Source organism: Amaranthus tricolor, chromosome 6 (genome assembly GCF_026212465.1).
Source record: "Amaranthus tricolor cultivar Red isolate AtriRed21 chromosome 6, ASM2621246v1, whole genome shotgun sequence".
In the NCBI taxonomy this organism is placed as follows: Eukaryota; Viridiplantae; Streptophyta; class Magnoliopsida; order Caryophyllales; family Amaranthaceae; genus Amaranthus; species Amaranthus tricolor.
Window position 1 is genome coordinate 1,500,520 of NC_080052.1, and position 25,613 is coordinate 1,526,132.

A 25,613-nucleotide genomic window follows, 5' to 3' on the forward strand; every position below is an offset into this window, starting at 1 on the left:
TTCTTCATTGATCATTGATCCTTGTTCATTCTTCATCGTTCATTCTTCATTCATCATTGATCCTTGTTCATTCTTCATCGTTCATTCTTCATGGTTCATTCTTCATTGATCATTGATCCTTGTTCATTCTTCATCGTTCATTCTTCATTGATCATTGATCCTTGTTTATTCTTCATCGTTCATTCTTCATTGATTATTAATCCTTGTTCATTCTTCATCGTTCATTCTACATTTATCATTGATCCTTTTTCATTCTTCATCGTTCATTCTTCATTGATCATTGATCCTTGTTCATTCTTCATCGTTTATTCTTCATTTATCATTGATCCTTGTTCATTCTTCATTGATCATTGATCCTTGTTCATTCTTCATCGTTCATTCTTCATTGATCAATGATCCTTGTTCATTCTTCATCGTTCATTCTTCATTTATCATTGATTCTTGTTCATTCTTCATCGTTCATTGTTCATTTATCATTGATCTTTGTTCATTCTTCATCGTTCATTCTTCATTGATCATTGATCCTTGTTCATTCTTCATCGTTCATTCTTCATTGATCATTGATTCTTGTTCATTCTTCATCGTTCATTCTTAATTGATCATTGATCCTTGTTCATTCTTCATCGTTCATTCTTCATTGATCATTGTTCCTTGTTCATTGTTCATCGTTCATTCCTCAATGATCATTGATCCTTGTTCATTCTTCATCGTTCATTCTTTATTGATCATTGATCCTTGTTCATTCTTCATCGTTCATTCTTCATTGATCATTGATCCTTGTTCATTCTTCATCGTTCATTCTTCATTTATCATTGATCCTTGTTCATTCTTCATTGATCATTGATCCTTGTTCATTCTTCATCGTTCATTCTTCATGATCATTGATCCTTGTTCATTCTTCATTGATCATTGTTCCTTGATCATTGTTCATCGTTCATTCCTCAATGATCATTGATCCTTGTTCATTCTTCATCGTTCATTCTTTATTTATCATTGATCTTTATTTATTCTTCATCGTTCATTCTTCATTGATCATTATTCCTTGTTCATTCTTCATCGTTCATTCTTCATTGATCATTGATCCTTGTTCATTCTTCATCGTTCATTCTTCATTGACCATTGATCCGATTTCATTCTTCATCGTTCATTCTTCATTGATCATTGATCCTTGTTCATTGTTCATTGTTCATTCCTCAATGATCATTGATCCATGTTCATTCTTCATCGTTCATTCTTCATTGATCATTGATCCTATATTATTCTTCATCATTCATTCTTTAATAATCATTGATCCTAGTTCATTCTTCATCGTTCATTCTTCATCGTTCATTGATCCTTGTTCATTCTTCATCGTTCATTCTTTAATGATCATTGATCCTAGCTCATTCTTTATTGATCATTGATCCTTGTTCATTCTTCATCGTTCATTCTTCATTGATCATTGATCCTTGTTCATTCTTCATCGTTCATTCTTCATTTATCATTGATCCTTGTTCATTCTTCATCATTCATTCTTCATTGATCATTGATCTTTGTTCATTCTTCATCGTTAATTCTTCATTGATCATTGATCATTGTTCATTCTTCATTGTTCATTGTTCATTTATCATTGATTCTTGTTCATTCTTCATCGTTCATTGTTCATTTATCATTGATCATTGTTCATTCTTCATCGTTCATTCTTCATTGATCATTGATCCTTGTTCATTCTTCATCGTTCATTCTTCATTGATCATTGATTCTTGTTCATTCTTCATCGTTCATTCTTAATTGATCATTGATCCTTGTTCATTCTTCATCGTTCATTCTTCATTGATCATTGTTCCTTGTTCATTGTTCATCGTTCATTCCTCAATGATCATTGATCCTTGTTCATTCTTCATCGTTCATTCTTTATTGATCATTGATCCTTGTTCATTCTTCATCGTTCATTCTTCATTGATCATTGATCCTTGTTCATTCTTCATCGTTCATTCTTCATTTATCATTGATCCTTGTTCATTCTTCATCATTCATTCTTCATTGATCATTGATCTTTGTTCATTCTTCATCGTTCATTCTTTAATGATCATTGATCCTAGCTCATTCTTTATTGATCATTGATCCTTGTTTATTCTTCATCGTTCATTCTTCATTGATCATTTATCCTTGTTCATTCTTCATCGTTCATTCTTAATTTATCATTGATCCTTGTTCATTCTTCATCGTTCATTCTTCTTTAATTATTGATCCTTGTTCATTCTTCATCGTTCATTCTTCATTGATCATTGATCCTTGTTCATTCTTTATCTTTTATTCTTCATTGATCATTGTTCCTTATTCATTGTTCATCGTTCATTCCTCAATGATCATTGATCCTTGTTCATTCTTCATCGTTCATTCTTCATTGATCATTGATCCTTGTTCATTCTTAATCGTTCATTCTTTATTGATCATTGATCCTTGTTCATTCTTCATCGTTCATTCTTCATTGATCATTGATTCTTGTTCATTCTTCATCGTTCATTCTTCATTTATCATTGATCCTTGTTCATTCTTCATCATTCATTCTTCATTGATCATTGATCTTTGTTCATTCTTCATCGTTAATTCTTCATTGATCATTGATCCTTGTTCATTCTTCATCGTTCATTCTTCATTGATCATTGATCCTTGTTCATTCTTCATCGTTCATTCTTCATTGATCATTGATCCTTGTTCATTGTTCATTGTTCATTCCTCAATGATCATTGATCCTTGTTCATTCTTCATCGTTCATTCTTTATTGATCATTGATCCTTGTTCATTCTTCATCGTTCATTCTTAATTGATCATTGATCCTTGTTCATTCTTCATCGTTCATTCTTCATTGATCATTGTTCCTTGTTCATTGTTCATCGTTCATTCCTCAATGATCATTGATCCTTGTTCATTCTTCATCGTTCATTCTTTATTGATCATTGATCCTTGTTCATTCTTCATCGTTCATTCTTCCTTGATCATTGACCCTTGTTCATTCTTCATCGTTCATTCTTCATTGATCATTGATCCTTGTTCATTCTTCATCGTTCATTCTTCATTGATCATTGATCCTTGTTCATTGTTCATTGTTCATTCCTAAATGATCATTGATCCTTGTTCATTCTTCATCGTTCATTCTTCATTGATCATTGATCCTATTTTATTCTTCATCATTCATTCTTTAATGATCATTGATCCTAGTTCATTCTTCATCGTTCATTCTTCATCGTTCATTGATCCTTGTTCATTCTTCATCGTTCATTCTTCATTGATCATTGATCCTTGTTCATTCTTCATTGTTCATTCTTCATTGATCATTGATCCTTATTCATTCTTCATCGTTCATTCTTCATTTATCATTGATCCTTGTTCATTCTTCATCGTTCATTCTTCATGGTTCATTCTTCATTGATCATTGATCTTTGTTCATTCTTCATCGTTCATTCTTCATTGATCATTGATCCTTGTTTATTCTTCATCGTTCATTCTTCATTGATCATTGATCCTTGTTCATTCTTCATCGTTCATTCTAAATTTATCATTGATCCTTTTTCATTCTTCATGTTCATTCTTCATTGATCATTGATCCTTGTTCATTCTTCATCGTTCATTCTTCATTTATCATTGATCCTTGTTCATTCTTCATTGATCATTGATCCTTGTTCATTCTTCATCGTTCATTCTTCATTGATCATTGATCCTTGTTCATTCTTCATCGTTCATTCTTCATTGATCATTGTTCCTTGTTCATTGTTCATCGTTCATTCCTCAATGATCATTGATACTTGTTCATTCTTCATCGTTCATTCTTTATTTATCATTGATCCTTGTTTATTCTTCATCGTTCATTGTTCATTGATCATTATTCCTTGTTCATTCTTCATCGTTCATTCTTCATTGATCATTGATCCTTGTTCATTCTTCATCGTTCATTCTTCATTGACCATTGATCCGATTTCATTCTTCATCGTTCATTCTTCATTGATCATTGATCCTTGTTCATTGTTCATTGTTCATTCCTCAATGATCATTGATCCTTGTTCATTCTTCATCGTTCATGCTTCAATTATCATTGATCCTATTTTATTCTTCATCATTCATTCTTTAATGATCATTGATCCTAGTTCATTCTTCATCGTTCATTCTTCATCGTTCATTGATCCTTGTTCATTTTTCATCGTTCATTCTTTAATGATCATTGATCCTAGGTCATTCTTTATTGATCATTGATCCTTGTTCATTCTTCATCGTTCATTCTTCATTGATCATTGATCCTTGTTCATTCTTCATCGTTCATTCTTCATTTATCATTGATCCTTGTTCATTCTTCATCGTTCATTCTTCTTTAATCATTGATCCTTGTTCATTCTTCATCGTTCATTCTTCATTGATCATTGATCCTTGTTCATTCTTCATCTTTCATTCTTCATTGATCATTGTTCCTTGTTCATTGTTCATCGTTCATTCCTCAATGATCATTGATCCTTGTTCATTCTTCATCGTTCATTGTTCATTTATCATTGATCCTTGTTTATTCTTCATCGTTCATTCTTCATTGATCATTGATCCTTGTTCATTCTTCATCGTTCATTCTTCATTGATCATTGATCCTTGTTCATTCTTCATCGTTCATTCTTCATTGATCATTGATCCTTGTTCATTGTTCATTGTTCATTCCTCAATGATCATTGATCCTTGTTCATTCTTCATCGTTCATTCTTCATTGATCATTGATCCTATTTTATTCTTCATCATTCATTCTTTAATGATCATTGATCCTAGTTCATTCTTCATCGTTCATTCTTCATCGTTCATTGATCCTTGTTCATTCTTCATCGTTCATTCTTCATTGATCATTGATCCTTGTTCATTCTTCATTAATCATTGATCCTTGTTCATTCTTCATCGTTCATTCTTCATTCATCATTGATCCTTGTTCATTCTTCATCGTTCATTCTTCATGGTTCATTCTTCATTGATCATTGATCTTTGTTCATTCTTCATCGTTCATTCTTCATTGATCATTGATCCTTGTTCATTCTTCATCGTTTATTCTTCATTGATCATTGATCCTTGTTTATTCTTCATCGTTCATTCTTCATTGATTATTAATCCTTGTTCATTCTTCATCGTTCATTCTACATTTATCATTGATCCTTTTTCATTCTTCATCGTTCATTCTTCATTGATCATTGATCCTTGTTCATTCTTCATCGTTTATTCTTCATTTATCATTGATCCTTGTTCATTCTTCATTGATCATTGATCCTTGTTCATTCTTCATCGTTCATTCTTCATTGATCCATGATCCTTGTTCATTCTTCATCGTTCATTCTTCATTTATCATTGATTCTTGTTCATTCTTCATCGTTCATTGTTCATTTATCATTGATCATTGTTCATTCTTCATCGTTCATTCTTCATTGATCATTGATCCTTGTTCATTCTTCATCGTTCATTCTTCATTGATCATTGATTCTTGTTCATTCTTCATCGTTCATTCTTAATTGATCATTGATCCTTGTTCATTCTTCATCGTTCATTCTTCATTGATCATTGTTCCTTGTTCATTGTTCATCGTTCATTCCTCAATGATCATTGATCCTTGTTCATTCTTCATCGTTCATTCTTTATTGATCATTGATCCTTGTTCATTCTTCATCGTTCATTCTTCATTGATCATTGATCCTTGTTCATTCTTCATCGTTCATTCTTCATTTATCATTGATCCTTGTTCATTCTTCATTGATCATTGATCCTTGTTCATTCTTCATCGTTCATTCTTCATGATCATTGATCCTTGTTCATTCTTCATTGATCATTGTTCCTTGATCATTGTTCATCGTTCATTCCTCAATGATCATTGATCCTTGTTCATTCTTCATCGTTCATTCTTTATTTATCATTGATCTTTGTTTATTCTTCATCGTTCATTCTTCATTGATCATTATTCCTTGTTCATTCTTCATCGTTCATTCTTCATTGATCATTGATCCTTGTTCATTCTTCATCGTTCATTCTTCATTGACCATTGATCCGATTTCATTCTTCATCGTTCATTCTTCATTGATCATTGATCCTTGTTCATTGTTCATTGTTCATTCCTCAATGATCATTGATCCATGTTCATTCTTCATCGTTCATTCTTCATTGATCATTGATCCTATATTATTCTTCATCATTCATTCTTTAATGATCATTGATCCTAGTTCATTCTTCATCGTTCATTCTTCATCGTTCATTGATCCTTGTTCATTCTTCATCGTTCATTCTTTAATGATCATTGATCCTAGCTCATTCTTTATTGTTCATTGATCCTTGTTCATTCTTCATCGTTCATTCTTCATTGATCATTGATCCTTGTTCATTCTTCATCGTTCATTCTTCATTTATCATTGATCCTTGTTCATTCTTCATCATTCATTCTTCATTGATCATTGATCTTTGTTCATTCTTCATCGTTAATTCTTCATTGATCATTGATCATTGTTCATTCTTCATTGTTCATTGTTCATTTATCATTGATTCTTGTTCATTCTTCATCGTTCATTGTTCATTTATCATTGATCATTGTTCATTCTTCATCGTTCATTCTTCATTGATCATTGATCCTTGTTCATTCTTCATCGTTCATTCTTCATTGATCATTGATTCTTGTTCATTCTTCATCGTTCATTCTTAATTGATCATTGATCCTTGTTCATTCTTCATCGTTCATTCTTCATTGATCATTGTTCCTTGTTCATTGTTCATCGTTCATTCCTCAATGATCATTGATCCTTGTTCATTCTTCATCGTTCATTCTTTATTGATCATTGATCCTTGTTCATTCTTCATCGTTCATTCTTCATTTATCATTGATCCTTGTTCATTCTTCATCATTCATTCTTCATTGATCATTGATCTTTGTTCATTCTTCATCGTTCATTCTTTAATGATCATTGATCCTAGCTCATTCTTTATTGATCATTGATCCTTGTTTATTCTTCATCGTTCATTCTTCATTGATCATTTATCCTTGTTCATTCTTCATCGTTCATTCTTAATTTATCATTGATCCTTGTTCATTCTTCATCGTTCATTCTTCTTTAATTATTGATCCTTGTTCATTCTTCATCGTTCATTCTTCATTGATCATTGATCCTTGTTCATTCTTTATCTTTCATTCTTCATTGATCATTGTTCCTTATTCATTGTTCATCGTTCATTCCTCAATGATCATTGATCCTTGTTCATTCTTCATCGTTCATTCTTCATTGATCATTGATCCTTGTTCATTCTTCATCGTTCATTCTTTATTGATCATTGATCCTTGTTCATTCTTCATCGTTCATTCTTCATTGATCATTGATTCTTGTTCATTCTTCATCGTTCATTCTTCATTTATCATTGATCCTTGTTCATTCTTCATCATTCATTCTTCATTGATCATTGAGCTTTGTTCATTCTTCATCGTTAATTCTTCATTGATCATTGATCCTTGTTCATTCTTCATCGTTCATTCTTCATTGATCATTGATCCTTGTTCATTCTTCATCGTTCATTCTTCATTGATCATTGATCCTTGTTCATTGTTCATTGTTCATTCCTCAATGATCATTGATCCTTGTTCATTCTTCATCGTTCATTCTTCATTGATCATTGATCCTATTTTATTCTTCATCATTCATTCTTTAATGATCATTGATCCTAGTTCATTCTTCATCATTCATTCTTCATCCTTCATTGATCCTTGTTCATTCTTCATCGTTCATTCTTCATTGATCATTGATCCTTGTTCATTCTTCATTGTTCATTCTTCATTGATCATTGATCCTTATTCATTCTTCATCGTTCATTCTTCATTTATCATTGATCCTTGTTCATTCTTCATCGTTCATTCTTCATGGTTCATTCTTCATTGATCATTGATCTTTGTTCATTCTTCATCGTTCATTCTTCATTGATCATTGATCCTTGTTTATTCTTCATCGTTCATTCTTCATTGATCATTGATCCTTGTTCATTCTTCATCGTTCATTCTAAATTTATCATTGATCCTTTTTCATTCTTCATGTTCATTCTTCATTGATCATTGATCCTTGTTCATTCTTCATCGTTCATTCTTCATTTATCATTGATCCTTGTTCATTCTTCATTGATCATTGATCCTTGTTCATTCTTCATCGTTCATTCTTCATTGATCATTGATCCTTGTTCATTCTTCATCGTTCATTCTTCATTGATCATTGTTCCTTGTTCATTGTTCATCGTTCATTCCTCAATGATCATTGATACTTGTTCATTCTTCATCGTTCATTCTTTATTTATCATTGATCCTTGTTTATTCTTCATCGTTCATTGTTCATTGATCATTATTCCTTGTTCATTCTTCATCGTTCATTCTTCATTGATCATTGATCCTTGTTCATTCTTCATCGTTCATTCTTCATTGACCATTGATCCGATTTCATTCTTCATCGTTCATTCTTCATTGATCATTGATCCTTGTTCATTGTTCATTGTTCATTCCTCAATGATCATTGATCCTTGTTCATTCTTCATCGTTCATGCTTCAATTATCATTGATCCTATTTTATTCTTCATCATTCATTCTTTAATGATCATTGATCCTAGTTCATTCTTCATCGTTCATTCTTCATCGTTCATTGATCCTTGTTCATTTTTCATCGTTCATTCTTTAATGATCATTGATCCTAGGTCATTCTTTATTGATCATTGATCCTTGTTCATTCTTCATCGTTCATTCTTCATTGATCATTGATCCTTGTTCATTCTTCATCGTTCATTCTTCATTTATCATTGATCCTTGTTCATTCTTCATCGTTCATTCTTCTTTAATCATTGATCCTTGTTCATTCTTCATCGTTCATTCTTCATTGATAATTGATCCTTGTTCATTCTTCATCTTTCATTCTTCATTGATCATTGTTCCTTGTTCATTGTTCATCGTCCATTCCTCAATGATCATTGATCCTTGTTCATTCTTCATCGTTCATTCTTCATCGTTCATTCTTTATTGATCATTGATCCTTGTTCATTCTTCATTGATCATTGATCTTTGTTCATTCTTCATCGTTAATTCTTCATTGATCATTGATCCTTGTTCATTCTTCATTGTTCATTGTTCATTTATCATTGATTCTTGTTCATTCTTCATCGTTCATTGTTCATTTATCATTGATCCTTGTTCATTGTTCATTGTTCATTCCTCAATGATCATTGATCCTTATTCATTCTTCATCGTTCATTCTTCATTGATCATTGATCCTATTTTATTCTTCATCATTCATTCTTTAATGATCATTGATCCTAGTTCATTCTTCATCGTTCATTCTTCATCGTTCATTGATCCTTGTTCATTCTTCATCGTTCATTCTTCATTGATCATTGATCCTTGTTCATTCTTCATTGTTCATTCTTCATTGATCATTGATCCTTATTCATTCTTCATCGTTCATTCTTCATTTATCATTGATCCTTGTTCATTCTTCATCGTTCATTCTTCATGGTTCATTCTTCATTGATCTTTGTTCATTCTTCATCGTTCATTCTTCATTGATCATTGATCCTTGTTTATTCTTCATCGTTCATTCTTCATTGATCATTGATCCTTGTTCATTCTTCATCGTTCATTCTACATTTATCATTGATCCTTTTTCATTCTTCATCGTTCATTCTTTATTGATCATTGATCCTTGTTCATTCTTCATCGTTCATTCTTCATTTATCATTGATCCTTGTTCATTCTTCATTGATCATTGATCCTTGTTCATTCTTCATCGTTCATTCTTCATGATCATTGATCCTTGTTCATTCTTCATCGTTCATTCTTCATTGATCATTGTTCCTTGATCATTGTTCATCGTTCATTCCTCAATGATCATTGATCCTTGTTCATTCTTCATCGTTCATTCTTTATTTATCATTGATCCTTGTTTATTCTTCATCGTTCATTCTTCATTGATCATTATTCCTTGTTCATTCTTCATCGTTCATTCTTCATTGATCATTGATCCTTGTTCATTCTTCATCGTTCATTCTTCATTGACCATTGATCCGATTTCATTCTTCATCGTTCATTCTTCATTGATCATTGATCCTTGTTCATTGTTCATTGTTCATTCCTCAATGATCATTGATCCATGTTCATTCTTCATCGTTCATTCTTCATTGATCATTGATCCTATATTATTCTTCATCATTCATTCTTTAATGATCATTGATCCTAGTTCATTCTTCATCGTTCATTCTTCATCGTTCATTGATCCTTGTTCATTCTTCATCGTTCATTCTTTAATGATCATTGATCCTAGCTCATTCTTTATTGATCATTGATCCTTGTTCATTCTTCATCGTTCATTCTTCATTGATCATTGATCCTTGTTCATTCTTCATCGTTCATTCTTCATTTATCATTGATCCTTGTTCATTCTTCATCGTTCATTCTTCTTTAATCATTGATCCTTGTTCATTCTTCATCGTTCATTCTTCGATGATCATTGATCCTTGTTCTTTCTTTATCGTTCATTCTTCATTGATCATTGTTCCTTGTTCATTGTTCATCGTTCATTCCTCAATGATCATTGATCCTTGTTCATTCTTCATCGTTCATTCTTCATTGATCATTGATCCTTGTTCATTCTTCATCGTTCATTCTTTATTGATCATTGATCCTTTTTCATTCTTCATCGTTCATTCTTCATTGATCATTGATCCTTGTTCATTCTTCATCGTTCATTCTTCATTTATCATTGATCCTTGTTCATTCTTCATCATTCATTCTTCATTGATCATTGATCTTTGTTCATTCTTCATCGTTAATTCTTCATTGATCATTGATCCTTGTTCATTCTTCATTGTTCATTGTTCATTTATCATTGATTCTTGTTCATTCTTCATCGTTCATTGTTCATTTATCATTGATCCTTGTTCATTCTTCATCGTTCATTCTTCATTGATCATTGATCCTTGTTCATTCTTCATCGTTCATTCTTCATTCATCATTGATCCTTGTTCATTCTTCATCGTTCATTCTTCATTGATCATTGATCCTTGTTCATTGTTCATTGTTCATTCCTCAATGATCATTGATCCTTGTTCATTCTTCATCGTTCATTCTTCATTGATCATTGATCATATTTTATTCTTCATGATTCATTCTTTAATGATCATTGATCCTAGTTCATTCTTCATTGTTCATTCTTCATCGTTCATTGATCCTTGTTCATTCTTCATCGTTCATTCTTCATTGATCATTGATCCTTGTTCATTTTTCATCGTTCATTCTTCATTTATCATTGATCCTTGTTCATTCTTCATCATTCATTCTTCATTGATCATTGATCTTTGTTCATTCTTCATCGTTAATTCTTCATTGATAATTGATCCTTGTTCATTCTTCATTGTTCATTGTTCATTTATCATTGATTCTTGTTCATTCTTCATCGTTCATTGTTCATTTATCATTGATCCTTGTTCATTGTTTATTGTTCATTCCTCAATGATCATTGATCCTTGTTCATTCTTCATCGTTCATTCTTCATTGATCATTGATCCTATTTTATTCTTCATCATTCATTCTTTAATGATCATTGATCCTAGTTCATTCTTCATCGTTCATTCTTCATCGTTCATTGATCCTTGTTCATTCTTCATCGTTCATTCTTCATTGATCATTGATCCTTGTTCATTCTTCATTGTTCATTCTTCATTGATCATTGATCCTTATTCATTCTTCATCGTTCATTCTTCATTTATCATTGATCCTTGTTCATTCTTCATCGTTCATTCTTCATGGTTCATTCTTCATTGATCATTGATCTTTGTTCATTCTTCATCGTTCATTCTTCATTGATCATTGATCCTTGTTTATTCTTCATCGTTCATTCTTCATTGATCATTGATCCTTGTTCATTCTTCATCGTTCATTCTACATTTATCATTGATCCTTTTTCATTCTTCATCGTTCATTCTTTATTGATCATTGATCCTTGTTCATTCTTCATCGTTCATTCTTCATTTATCATTGATCCTTGTTCATTCTTCATTGATCATTGATCCTTGTTCATTCTTCATCGTTCATTCTTCATGATCATTGATCCTTGTTCATTCTTCATCGTTCATTCTTCATTGATCATTGTTCCTTGATCATTGTTCATCGTTCATTCCTCAATGATCATTGATCCTTGTTCATTCTTCATCGTTCATTCTTCATTGATCATTATTCCTTGTTCATTTTTCATCGTTCATTCTTCATTGATCATTGATCCTTGTTCATTCTTCATCGTTCATTCTTCATTGACCATTGATCCGATTTCATTCTTCATCGTTCATTCTTCATTGATCATTGATCCTTGTTCATTGTTCATTGTTCATTCCTCAATGATCATTGATCCATGTTCATTCTTCATCGTTCATTCTTCATTGATCATTGATCCTATATTATTCTTCATCATTCATTCTTTAATGATCATTGATCCTAGTTCATTCTTCATCGTTCATTCTTCATCGTTCATTGATCCTTGTTCATTCTTCATCGTTCATTCTTTAATGATCATTGATCCTAGCTCATTCTTTATTGATCATTGATCCTTGTTCATTCTTCATCGTTCATTCTTCATTGATCATTGATCCTTGTTCATTCTTCATCGTTCATTCTTCATTTATCATTGATCCTTGTTCATTCTTCATCGTTCATTCTTCTTTAATCATTGATCCTTGTTCATTCTTCATCGTTCATTCTTCATTGATCATTGATCCTTGTTCTTTCTTTATCGTTCATTCTTCATTGATCATTGTTCCTTGTTCATTGTTCATCGTTCATTCCTCAATGATCATTGATCCTTGTTCATTCTTCATCGTTCATTCTTCATTGATCATTGATCCTTGTTCATTCTTCATCGTTCATTCTTTATTGATCATTGATCCTTTTTCATTCTTCATCGTTCATTCTTAGTTGATCATTGATCCTTGTTCATTCTTTATCGTTCATTCTTCATTTATCATTGATCCTTGTTCATTCTTCATCATTCATTTTTCATTGATCATTGATCTTTGTTCATTCTTCATCGTTAATTCTTCATTGATCATTGATCCTTGTTCATTCTTCATTGTTCATTGTTCATTTATCATTGATTCTTGTTCATTCTTCATCGTTCATTGTTCATTTATCATTGATCCTTGTTCATTCTTCATCGTTCATTCTTCATGGTTCATTCTTCATTGATCATTGATCTTTGTTCATTCTTCATCGTTCATTCTTCATTGATCATTGATCCTTGTTTATTCTTCATCGTTCATTCTTCATTGATCATTGATCCTTGTTCATTCTTCATCGTTCATTCTACATTTATCATTGATCCTTTTTCATTCTTCATCGTTCATTCTTTATTGATCATTGATCCTTGTTCATTCTTCATCGTTCATTCTTCATTTATCATTGATCCTTGTTCATTCTTCATTGATCATTGATCCTTGTTCATTCTTCATCGTTGATTCTTCATGATCATTGATCCTTGTTCATTCTTCATCGTTCATTCTTCATTGATCATTGTTCCTTGATCATTGTTCATCGTTCATTCCTCAATGATCATTGATCCTTGTTCATTCTTCATCGTTCATTCTTTATTTATCATTGATCCTTGTTTATTCTTCATCGTTCATTCTTCATTGATCATTGTTCATTCTTCATCGTTCATTCTTCATTGACCATTGATCCGATTTCATTCTTCATCATTCATTCTTCATTGATCATTGATCCTTGTTCATTGTTCATTGTTCATTCCTCAATGATCATTGATCCATGTTCATTCTTCATCGTTCATTCTTCATTGATCATTGATCCTATATTATTCTTCATCATTCATTCTTTAATGATCATTGATCCTAATTCATTCTTCATCGTTCATTCTTCATCGTTCATTGATCCTTGTTCATTCTTCATGGTTCATTCTTTAATGATCATTGATCCTAGCTCATTCTTTCTTGATCATTGATCCTTGTTCATTCTTCATCGTTCATTCTTCATTGATCATTGATCCTTGTTCATTCTTCATCGTTCATTCTTCATTTATCATTGATCCTTGTTCATTCTTCATCGTTCATTCTTCTTTAATCATTGATCCTTGTTCATTCTTCATCGTTCATTCTTCGATGATCATTGATCCTTGTTCTTTCTTTATCGTTCATTCTTCATTGATCATTGTTCCTTGTTCATTGTTCATCGTTCATTCCTCAATGATCATTGATCCTTGTTCATTCTTCATCGTTCATTCTTCATTGATCATTGATCCTTGTTCATTCTTCATCGTTCATTCTTTATTGATCATTGATCCTTTTTCATTCTTCATCGTTCATTCTTCATTGATCATTGATCCTTGTTCATTCTTCATCGTTCATTCTTCATTTATCATTGATCCTTGTTCATTCTTCATCATTCATTCTTCATTGATCATTGATCTTTGTTCATTCTTCATCGTTAATTCTTCATTGATCATTGATCCTTGTTCATTCTTCATTGTTCATTGTTCATTTATCATTGATTCTTGTTCATTCTTCATCGTTCATTGTTCATTTATCATTGATCCTTGTTCATTCTTCATCGTTCATTCTTCATTGATCATTGATCCTTGTTCATTCTTCATCGTTTATTCTTCATTTATCATTGATCCTTGTTCATTCTTCATTGATCATTGATCCTTGTTCATTCTTCATCGTTCATTCTTCATTGATCCATGATCCTTGTTCATTCTTCATCGTTCATTCTTCATTTATCATTGATTCTTGTTCATTCTTCATCGTTCATTGTTCATTTATCATTGATCATTGTTCATTCTTCATCGTTCATTCTTCATTGATCATTGATCCTTGTTCATTCTTCATCGTTCATTCTTCATTGATCATTGATTCTTGTTCATTCTTCATCGTTCATTCTTAATTGATCATTGATCCTTGTTCATTCTTCATCGTTCATTCTTCATTGATCATTGTTCCTTGTTCATTGTTCATCGTTCATTCCTCAATGATCATTGATCCTTGTTCATTCTTCATCGTTCATTCTTTATTGATCATTGATCCTTGTTCATTCTTCATCGTTCATTCTTCATTGATCATTGATCCTTGTTCATTCTTCATCGTTCATTCTTCATTTATCATTGATCCTTGTTCATTCTTCATTGATCATTGATCCTTGTTCATTCTTCATCGTTCATTCTTCATGATCATTGATCCTTGTTCATTCTTCATTGATCATTGTTCCTTGATCATTGTTCATCGTTCATTCCTCAATGATCATTGATCCTTGTTCATTCTTCATCGTTCATTCTTTATTTATCATTGATCTTTGTTTATTCTTCATCGTTCATTCTTCATTGATCATTATTCCTTGTTCATTCTTCATCGTTCATTCTTCATTGATCATTGATCCTTGTTCATTCTTCATCGTTCATTCTTCATTGACCATTGATCCGATTTCATTCTTCATCGTTCATTCTTCATTGATCATTGATCCTTGTTCATTGTTCATTGTTCATTCCTCAATGATCATTGATCCATGTTCATTCTTCATCGTTCATTCTTCATTGATCATTGATCCTATATTATTCTTCATCATTCATTCTTTAATGATCATTGATCCTAGTTCATTCTTCATCGTTCATTCTTCATCGTTCATTGATCCTTGTTCATTCTTCATCGTTCATTCTTTAATGATCATTGATCCTAGCTCATTCTTTATTGTTCATTGATCCTTGTTCATTCTTCATCGTTCATTCTTCATTGATCATTGATCCTTGTTCATTCTTCATCGTTCATTCTTCATTTATCATTGATCCTTGTTCATTCTTCATCATTCATTCTTCATTGATCATTGATCTTTGTTCATTCTTCATCGTTAATTCTTCATTGATCATTGATCATTGTTCATTCTTCATTGTTCATTGTTCATTTATCATTGATTCTTGTTCATTCTTCATCGTTCATTGTTCATTTATCATTGATCATTGTTCATTCTTCATCGTTCATTCTTCATTGATCATTGATCCTTGTTCATTCTTCATCGTTCATTCTTCATTGATCATTGATTCTTGTTCATTCTTCATCGTTCATTCTTAATTGATCATTGATCCTTGTTCATTCTTCATCGTTCATTCTTCATTGATCATTGTTCCTTGTTCATTGTTCATCGTTCATTCCTCCATGATCATTGATCCTTGTTCATTCTTCATCGTTCATTCTTTATTGATCATTGATCCTTGTTCATTCTTCATCGTTCATTCTTCATTTATCATTGATCCTTGTTCATTCTTCATCATTCATTCTTCATTGATCATTGATCTTTGTTCATTCTTCATCGTTCATTCTTTAATGATCATTGATCCTAGCTCATTCTTTATTGATCATTGATCCTTGTTTATTCTTCATCGTTCATTCTTCATTGATCATTTATCCTTGTTCATTCTTCATCGTTCATTCTTAATTTATCATTGATCCTTGTTCATTCTTCATCGTTCATTCTTCTTTAATTATTGATCCTTGTTCATTCTTCATCGTTCATTCTTCATTGATCATTGATCCTTGTTCATTCTTTATCTTTCATTCTTCATTGATCATTGTTCCTTATTCATTGTTCATCGTTCATTCCTCAATGATCATTGATCCTTGTTCATTCTTCATCGTTCATTCTTCATTGATCATTGATCCTTGTTCATTCTTCATCGTTCATTCTTTATTGATCATTGATCCTTGTTCATTCTTCATCGTTCATTCTTCATTGATCATTGATTCTTGTTCATTCTTCATCGTTCATTCTTCATTTATCATTGATCCTTGTTCATTCTTCATCATTCATTCTTCATTGATCATTGAGCTTTGTTCATTCTTCATCGTTAATTCTTCATTGATCATTGATCCTTGTTCATTCTTCATCGTTCATTCTTCATTGATCATTGATCCTTGTTCATTCTTCATCGTTCATTCTTCATTGATCATTGATCCTTGTTCATTGTTCATTGTTCATTCCTCAATGATCATTGATCCTTGTTCATTCTTCATCGTTCATTCTTCATTGATCATTGATCCTATTTTATTCTTCATCATTCATTCTTTAATGATCATTGATCCTAGTTCATTCTTCATCATTCATTCTTCATCCTTCATTGATCCTTGTTCATTCTTCATCGTTCATTCTTCATTGATCATTGATCCTTGTTCATTCTTCATTGTTCATTCTTCATTGATCATTGATCCTTATTCATTCTTCATCGTTCATTCTTCATTTATCATTGATCCTTGTTCATTCTTCATCGTTCATTCTTCATGGTTCATTCTTCATTGATCATTGATCTTTGTTCATTCTTCATCGTTCATTCTTCATTGATCATTGATCCTTGTTTATTCTTCATCGTTCATTCTTCATTGATCATTGATCCTTGTTCATTCTTCATCGTTCATTCTAAATTTATCATTGATCCTTTTTCATTCTTCATGTTCATTCTTCATTGATCATTGATCCTTGTTCATTCTTCATCGTTCATTCTTCATTTATCATTGATCCTTGTTCATTCTTCATTGATCATTGATCCTTGTTCATTCTTCATCGTTCATTCTTCATTGATCATTGATCCTTGTTCATTCTTCATCGTTCATTCTTCATTGATCATTGTTCCTTGTTCATTGTTCATCGTTCATTCCTCAATGATCATTGATACTTGTTCATTCTTCATCGTTCATTCTTTATTTATCATTGATCCTTGTTTATTCTTCATCGTTCATTGTTCATTGATCATTATTCCTTGTTCATTCTTCATCGTTCATTCTTCATTGATCATTGATCCTTGTTCATTCTTCATCGTTCATTCTTCATTGACCATTGATCCGATTTCATTCTTCATCGTTCATTCTTCATTGATCATTGATCCTTGTTCATTGTTCATTGTTCATTCCTCAATGATCATTGATCCTTGTTCATTCTTCATCGTTCATGCTTCAATTATCATTGATCCTATTTTATTCTTCATCATTCATTCTTTAATGATCATTGATCCTAGTTCATTCTTCATCGTTCATTCTTCATCGTTCATTGATCCTTGTTCATTTTTCATCGTTCATTCTTTAATGATCATTGATCCTAGGTCATTCTTTATTGATCATTGATCCTTGTTCATTCTTCATCGTTCATTCTTCATTGATCATTGATCCTTGTTCATTCTTCATCGTTCATTCTTCATTTATCATTGATCCTTGTTCATTCTTCATCGTTCATTCTTCTTTAATCATTGATCCTTGTTCATTCTTCATCGTTCATTCTTCATTGATAATTGATCCTTGTTCATTCTTCATCTTTCATTCTTCATTGATCATTGTTCCTTGTTCATTGTTCATCGTCCATTCCTCAATGATCATTGATCCTTGTTCATTCTTCATCGTTCATTCTTCATCGTTCATTCTTTATTGATCATTGATCCTTGTTCATTCTTCATTGATCATTGATCTTTGTTCATTCTTCATCGTTAATTCTTCATTGATCATTGATCCTTGTTCATTCTTCATTGTTCATTGTTCATTTATCATTGATTCTTGTTCATTCTTCATCGTTCATTGTTCATTTATCATTGATCCTTGTTCATTGTTCATTGTTCATTCCTCAATGATCATTGATCCTTGTTCATTCTTCATCGTTCATTCTTCATTGATCATTGATCCTATTTTATTCTTCATCATTCATTCTTTAATGATCATTGATCCTAGTTCATTCTTCATCGTTCATTCTTCATCGTTCATTGATCCTTGTTCATTCTTCATCGTTCATTCTTCATTGATCATTGATCCTTGTTCATTCTTCATTGTTCATTCTTCATTGATCATTGATCCTTATTCATTCTTCATCGTTCATTCTTCATTTATCATTGATCCTTGTTCATTCTTCATCGTTCATTCTTCATGGTTCATTCTTCATTGATCTTTGTTCATTCTTCATCGTTCATTCTTCATTGATCATTGATCCTTGTTTATTCTTCATCGTTCATTCTTCATTGATCATTGATCCTTGTTCATTCTTCATCGTTCATTCTACATTTATCATTGATCCTTTTTCATTCTTCATCGTTCATTCTTTATTGATCATTGATCCTTGTTCATTCTTCATCGTTCATTCTTCATTTATCATTGATCCTTGTTCATTCTTCATTGATCATTGATCCTTGTTCATTCTTCATCGTTCATTCTTCATGATCATTGATCCTTGTTCATTCTTCATCGTTCATTCTTCATTGATCATTGTTCCTTGATCATTGTTCATCGTTCATTCCTCAATGATCATTGATCCTTGTTCATTCTTCATCGTTCATTCTTTATTTATCATTGATCCTTGTTTATTCTTCATCGTTCATTCTTCATTGATCATTATTCCTTGTTCATTCTTCATCGTTCATTCTTCATTGATCATTGATCCTTGTTCATTCTTCATCGTTCATTCTTCATTGACCATTGATCCGATTTCATTCTTCATCGTTCATTCTTCATTGATCATTGATCCTTGTTCATTGTTCATTGTTCATTCCTCAATGATCATTGATCCATGTTCATTCTTCATCGTTCATTCTTCATTGATCATTGATCCTATATTATTCTTCATCATTCATTCTTTAATGATCATTGATCCTAGTTCATTCTTCATCGTTCATTCTTCATCGTTCATTGATCCTTGTTCATTCTTCATCGTTCATTCTTTAATGATCATTGATCCTAGCTCATTCTTTATTGATCATTGATCCTTGTTCATTCTTCATCGTTCATTCTTCATTGATCATTGATCCTTGTTCATTCTTCATCGTTCATTCTTCATTTATCATTGATCCTTGTTCATTCTTCATCGTTCATTCTTCTTTAATCATTGATCCTTGTTCATTCTTCATCGTTCATTCTTCGATGATCATTGATCCTTGTTCTTTCTTTATCGTTCATTCTTCATTGATCATTGTTCCTTGTTCATTGTTCATCGTTCATTCCTCAATGATCATTGATCCTTGTTCATTCTTCATCGTTCATTCTTCATTGATCATTGATCCTTGTTCATTCTTCATCGTTCATTCTTTATTGATCATTGATCCTTTTTCATTCTTCATCGTTCATTCTTCATTGATCATTGATCCTTGTTCATTCTTCATCGTTCATTCTTCATTTATCATTGATCCTTGTTCATTCTTCATCATTCATTCTTCATTGATCATTGATCTTTGTTCATTCTTCATCGTTAATTCTTCATTGATCATTGATCCTTGTTCATTCTTCATTGTTCATTGTTCATTTATCATTGATTCTTGTTCATTCTTCATCGTTCATTGTTCATTTATCATTGATCCTTGTTCATTCTTCATCGTTCATTCTTCATTGATCATTGATCCTTGTTCATTCTTCATCGTTCATTCTTCATTCATCATTGATCCTTGTTCATTCTTCATCGTTCATTCTTCATTGATCATTGATCCTTGTTCATTGTTCATTGTTCATTCCTCAATGATCATTGATCCTTGTTCATTCTTCATCGTTCATTCTTCATTGATCATTGATCATATTTTATTCTTCATGATTCATTCTTTAATGATCATTGATCCTAGTTCATTCTTCATTGTTCATTCTTCATCGTTCATTGATCCTTGTTCATTCTTCATCGTTCATTCTTCATTGATCATTGATCCTTGTTCATTTTTCATCGTTCATTCTTCATTTATCATTGATCCTTGTTCATTCTTCATCATTCATTCTTCATTGATCATTGATCTTTGTTCATTCTTCATCGTTAATTCTTCATTGATAATTGATCCTTGTTCATTCTTCATTGTTCATTGTTCATTTATCATTGATTCTTGTTCATTCTTCATCGTTCATTGTTCATTTATCATTGATCCTTGTTCATTGTTTATTGTTCATTCCTCAATGATCATTGATCCTTGTTCATTCTTCATCGTTCATTCTTCATTGATCATTGATCCTATTTTATTCTTCATCATTCATTCTTTAATGATCATTGATCCTAGTTCATTCTTCATCGTTCATTCTTCATCGTTCATTGATCCTTGTTCATTCTTCATCGTTCATTCTTCATTGATCATTGATCCTTGTTCATTCTTCATTGTTCATTCTTCATTGATCATTGATCCTTATTCATTCTTCATCGTTCATTCTTCATTTATCATTGATCCTTGTTCATTCTTCATCGTTCATTCTTCATGGTTCATTCTTCATTGATCATTGATCTTTGTTCATTCTTCATCGTTCATTCTTCATTGATCATTGATCCTTGTTTATTCTTCATCGTTCATTCTTCATTGATCATTGATCCTTGTTCATTCTTCATCGTTCATTCTACATTTATCATTGATCCTTTTTCATTCTTCATCGTTCATTCTTTATTGATCATTGATCCTTGTTCATTCTTCATCGTTCATTCTTCATTTATCATTGATCCTTGTTCATTCTTCATTGATCATTGATCCTTGTTCATTCTTCATCGTTCATTCTTCATGATCATTGATCCTTGTTCATTCTTCATCGTTCATTCTTCATTGATCATTGTTCCTTGATCATTGTTCATCGTTCATTCCTCAATGATCATTGATCCTTGTTCATTCTTCATCGTTCATTCTTCATTGATCATTATTCCTTGTTCATTTTTCATCGTTCATTCTTCATTGATCATTGATCCTTGTTCATTCTTCATCGTTCATTCTTCATTGACCATTGATCCGATTTCATTCTTCATCGTTCATTCTTCATTGATCATTGATCCTTGTTCATTGTTCATTGTTCATTCCTCAATGATCATTGATCCATGTTCATTCTTCATCGTTCATTCTTCATTGATCATTGATCCTATATTATTCTTCATCATTCATTCTTTAATGATCATTGATCCTAGTTCATTCTTCATCGTTCATTCTTCATCGTTCATTGATCCTTGTTCATTCTTCATCGTTCATTCTTTAATGATCATTGATCCTAGCTCATTCTTTATTGATCATTGATCCTTGTTCATTCTTCATCGTTCATTCTTCATTGATCATTGATCCTTGTTCATTCTTCATCGTTCATTCTTCATTTATCATTGATCCTTGTTCATTCTTCATCGTTCATTCTTCTTTAATCATTGATCCTTGTTCATTCTTCATCGTTCATTCTTCATTGATCATTGATCCTTGTTCTTTCTTTATCGTTCATTCTTCATTGATCATTGTTCCTTGTTCATTGTTCATCGTTCATTCCTCAATGATCATTGATCCTTGTTCATTCTTCATCGTTCATTCTTCATTGATCATTGATCCTTGTTCATTCTTCATCGTTCATTCTTTATTGATCATTGATCCTTTTTCATTCTTCATCGTTCATTCTTAGTTGATCATTGATCCTTGTTCATTCTTTATCGTTCATTCTTCATTTATCATTGATCCTTGTTCATTCTTCATCATTCATTTTTCATTGATCATTGATCTTTGTTCATTCTTCATCGTTAATTCTTCATTGATCATTGATCCTTGTTCATTCTTCATTGTTCATTGTTCATTTATCATTGATTCTTGTTCATTCTTCATCGTTCATTGTTCATTTATCATTGATCCTTGTTCATTCTTCATCGTTCATTCTTCATGGTTCATTCTTCATTGATCATTGATCTTTGTTCATTCTTCATCGTTCATTCTTCATTGATCATTGATCCTTGTTTATTCTTCATCGTTCATTCTTCATTGATCATTGATCCTTGTTCATTCTTCATCGTTCATTCTACATTTATCATTGATCCTTTTTCATTCTTCATCGTTCATTCTTTATTGATCATTGATCCTTGTTCATTCTTCATCGTTCATTCTTCATTTATCATTGATCCTTGTTCATTCTTCATTGATCATTGATCCTTGTTCATTCTTCATCGTTGATTCTTCATGATCATTGATCCTTGTTCATTCTTCATCGTTCATTCTTCATTGATCATTGTTCCTTGATCATTGTTCATCGTTCATTCCTCAATGATCATTGATCCTTGTTCATTCTTCATCGTTCATTCTTTATTTATCATTGATCCTTGTTTATTCTTCATCGTTCATTCTTCATTGATCATTGTTCATTCTTCATCGTTCATTCTTCATTGACCATTGATCCGATTTCATTCTTCATCATTCATTCTTCATTGATCATTGATCCTTGTTCATTGTTCATTGTTCATTCCTCAATGATCATTGATCCATGTTCATTCTTCATCGTTCATTCTTCATTGATCATTGATCCTATATTATTCTTCATCATTCATTCTTTAATGATCATTGATCCTAATTCATTCTTCATCGTTCATTCTTCATCGTTCATTGATCCTTGTTCATTCTTCATGGTTCATTCTTTAATGATCATTGATCCTAGCTCATTCTTTCTTGATCATTGATCCTTGTTCATTCTTCATCGTTCATTCTTCATTGATCATTGATCCTTGTTCATTCTTCATCGTTCATTCTTCATTTATCATTGATCCTTGTTCATTCTTCATCGTTCATTCTTCTTTAATCATTGATCCTTGTTCATTCTTCATCGTTCATTCTTCGATGATCATTGATCCTTGTTCTTTCTTTATCGTTCATTCTTCATTGATCATTGTTCCTTGTTCATTGTTCATCGTTCATTCCTCAATGATCATTGATCCTTGTTCATTCTTCATCGTTCATTCTTCATTGATCATTGATCCTTGTTCATTCTTCATCGTTCATTCTTTATTGATCATTGATCCTTTTTCATTCTTCATCGTTCATTCTTCATTGATCATTGATCCTTGTTCATTCTTCATCGTTCATTCTTCATTTATCATTGATCCTTGTTCATTCTTCATCATTCATTCTTCATTGATCATTGATCTTTGTTCATTCTTCATCGTTAATTCTTCATTGATCATTGATCCTTGTTCATTCTTCATTGTTCATTGTTCATTTATCATTGATTCTTGTTCATTCTTCATCGTTCATTGTTCATTTATCATTGATCCTTGTTCATTCTTCATCGTTCATTCTTCATTGATCATTGATCCTTGTTCATTCTTCATCGTTCATTCTTCATTCATCATTGATCCTTATTCATTCTTCATCGTTCATTCTTCATTGATCATTAATCCTTGTTCATTGTTCATTGTTCATTCCTCAATGATCATTGAGCCTTGTTCATTCTTCATCGTTCATTCTTCATTGATCATTGATCATATTTTATTCTTCATGATTCATTCTTTAATGATCATTGATCCTAGTTCATTCTTCATTGTTCATTCTTCATCGTTCATTGATCCTTGTTCATTCTTCATCGTTCATTCTTCATTGATCATTGATCCTTGTTCATTCTTCATTGATCATTGATCCTTGTTCATTCTTCATCGTTCATTCTTCATTGATCATTGATCCTTGTTCATTCTTCATCGTTCATTCTTCATTGATCATTGATCCTTGTTCATTCTTCATCGTTCTTTCTTCATTTATCATTGATCCTTGTTCATTCTTCATTGATCATTGATCCTTGTTCATTCTTCATCGTTCATTCTTCATTGATCATTGATCCTTGTTCATTCTTCATCGTTCATTCTTCATTGATCATTGTTCCTTTTTCATTGTTCATCGTTCATTCCTCAATGATCATTGATCCTTGTTCATTCTTCATCGTTCATTCTTTATTTATCATTGATCCTTGTTTATTCTTCATCGTTCATTCTTCATTGATCATTATTCCTTGTTCATTCTTCATCGTTCATTCTTCATTGATCATTGATCCTTGTTCATTCTTCATCGTTCATTCTTCATTGATCATTGATCCTTGTTTATTCTTCATCGTTCATTCTTCATTGATTGTTGATTCAATTAGGAACGGGAACAGCAACAAGAGGGGGGGTGAATTGTTGTTGTTGCAAGTTTAAGCGATTGTGCCCTGTTTTTGCGGAATTATTTAAAATAAATAAAGCTTAAACTAAGAGCAAAATAATAAGAGAGACACACGATTTTACGTGGAAACCTTTTGGGCCTAAACAAAAGGAAAAACCACGACCACTTGGGATTTTCAAAAACTCCACTATGTTTAAGGCAATTAGTTACAATCACAATAAACACCTTGCTTCACTCGAAGCGTAACACCTAGGCCGACTCCTCTTCTCTCTAATTGCTTTACTCCAAGCAACAAACTTAGCTTCTCTTCAAGCTAATCCTCTCTAGCTTCACTCAAAGCTATCTAATTTCCCCCTTAGACTCACCCGAGTCTAATTACATAAACTCTCAAAAACCCTTACAAAAAGGATAGAAATTCTCTAAAATAAATCAAAGAGTTGCATCAAGAAAATATTATAAATTAATTGGCAATTTTAAGAACAAAATATTTCTTGTAAAATCCAACAAAAACGTATGAAAAATACTTAAGCACAAAACGTTGGATTTCTTTTCTTCACTTTAAAAACCGGAATTATCTTGCAATTTATAGAAAATAATATTCCTAAGAAAGTGGAATAATCCAATCCATCATCCCACTATCAAGAGATCATGGGAGTAATGTGGATTAAGCAAACACACGGTTATTTCCATAAGATTTGATTAAGTCAAATCACACGT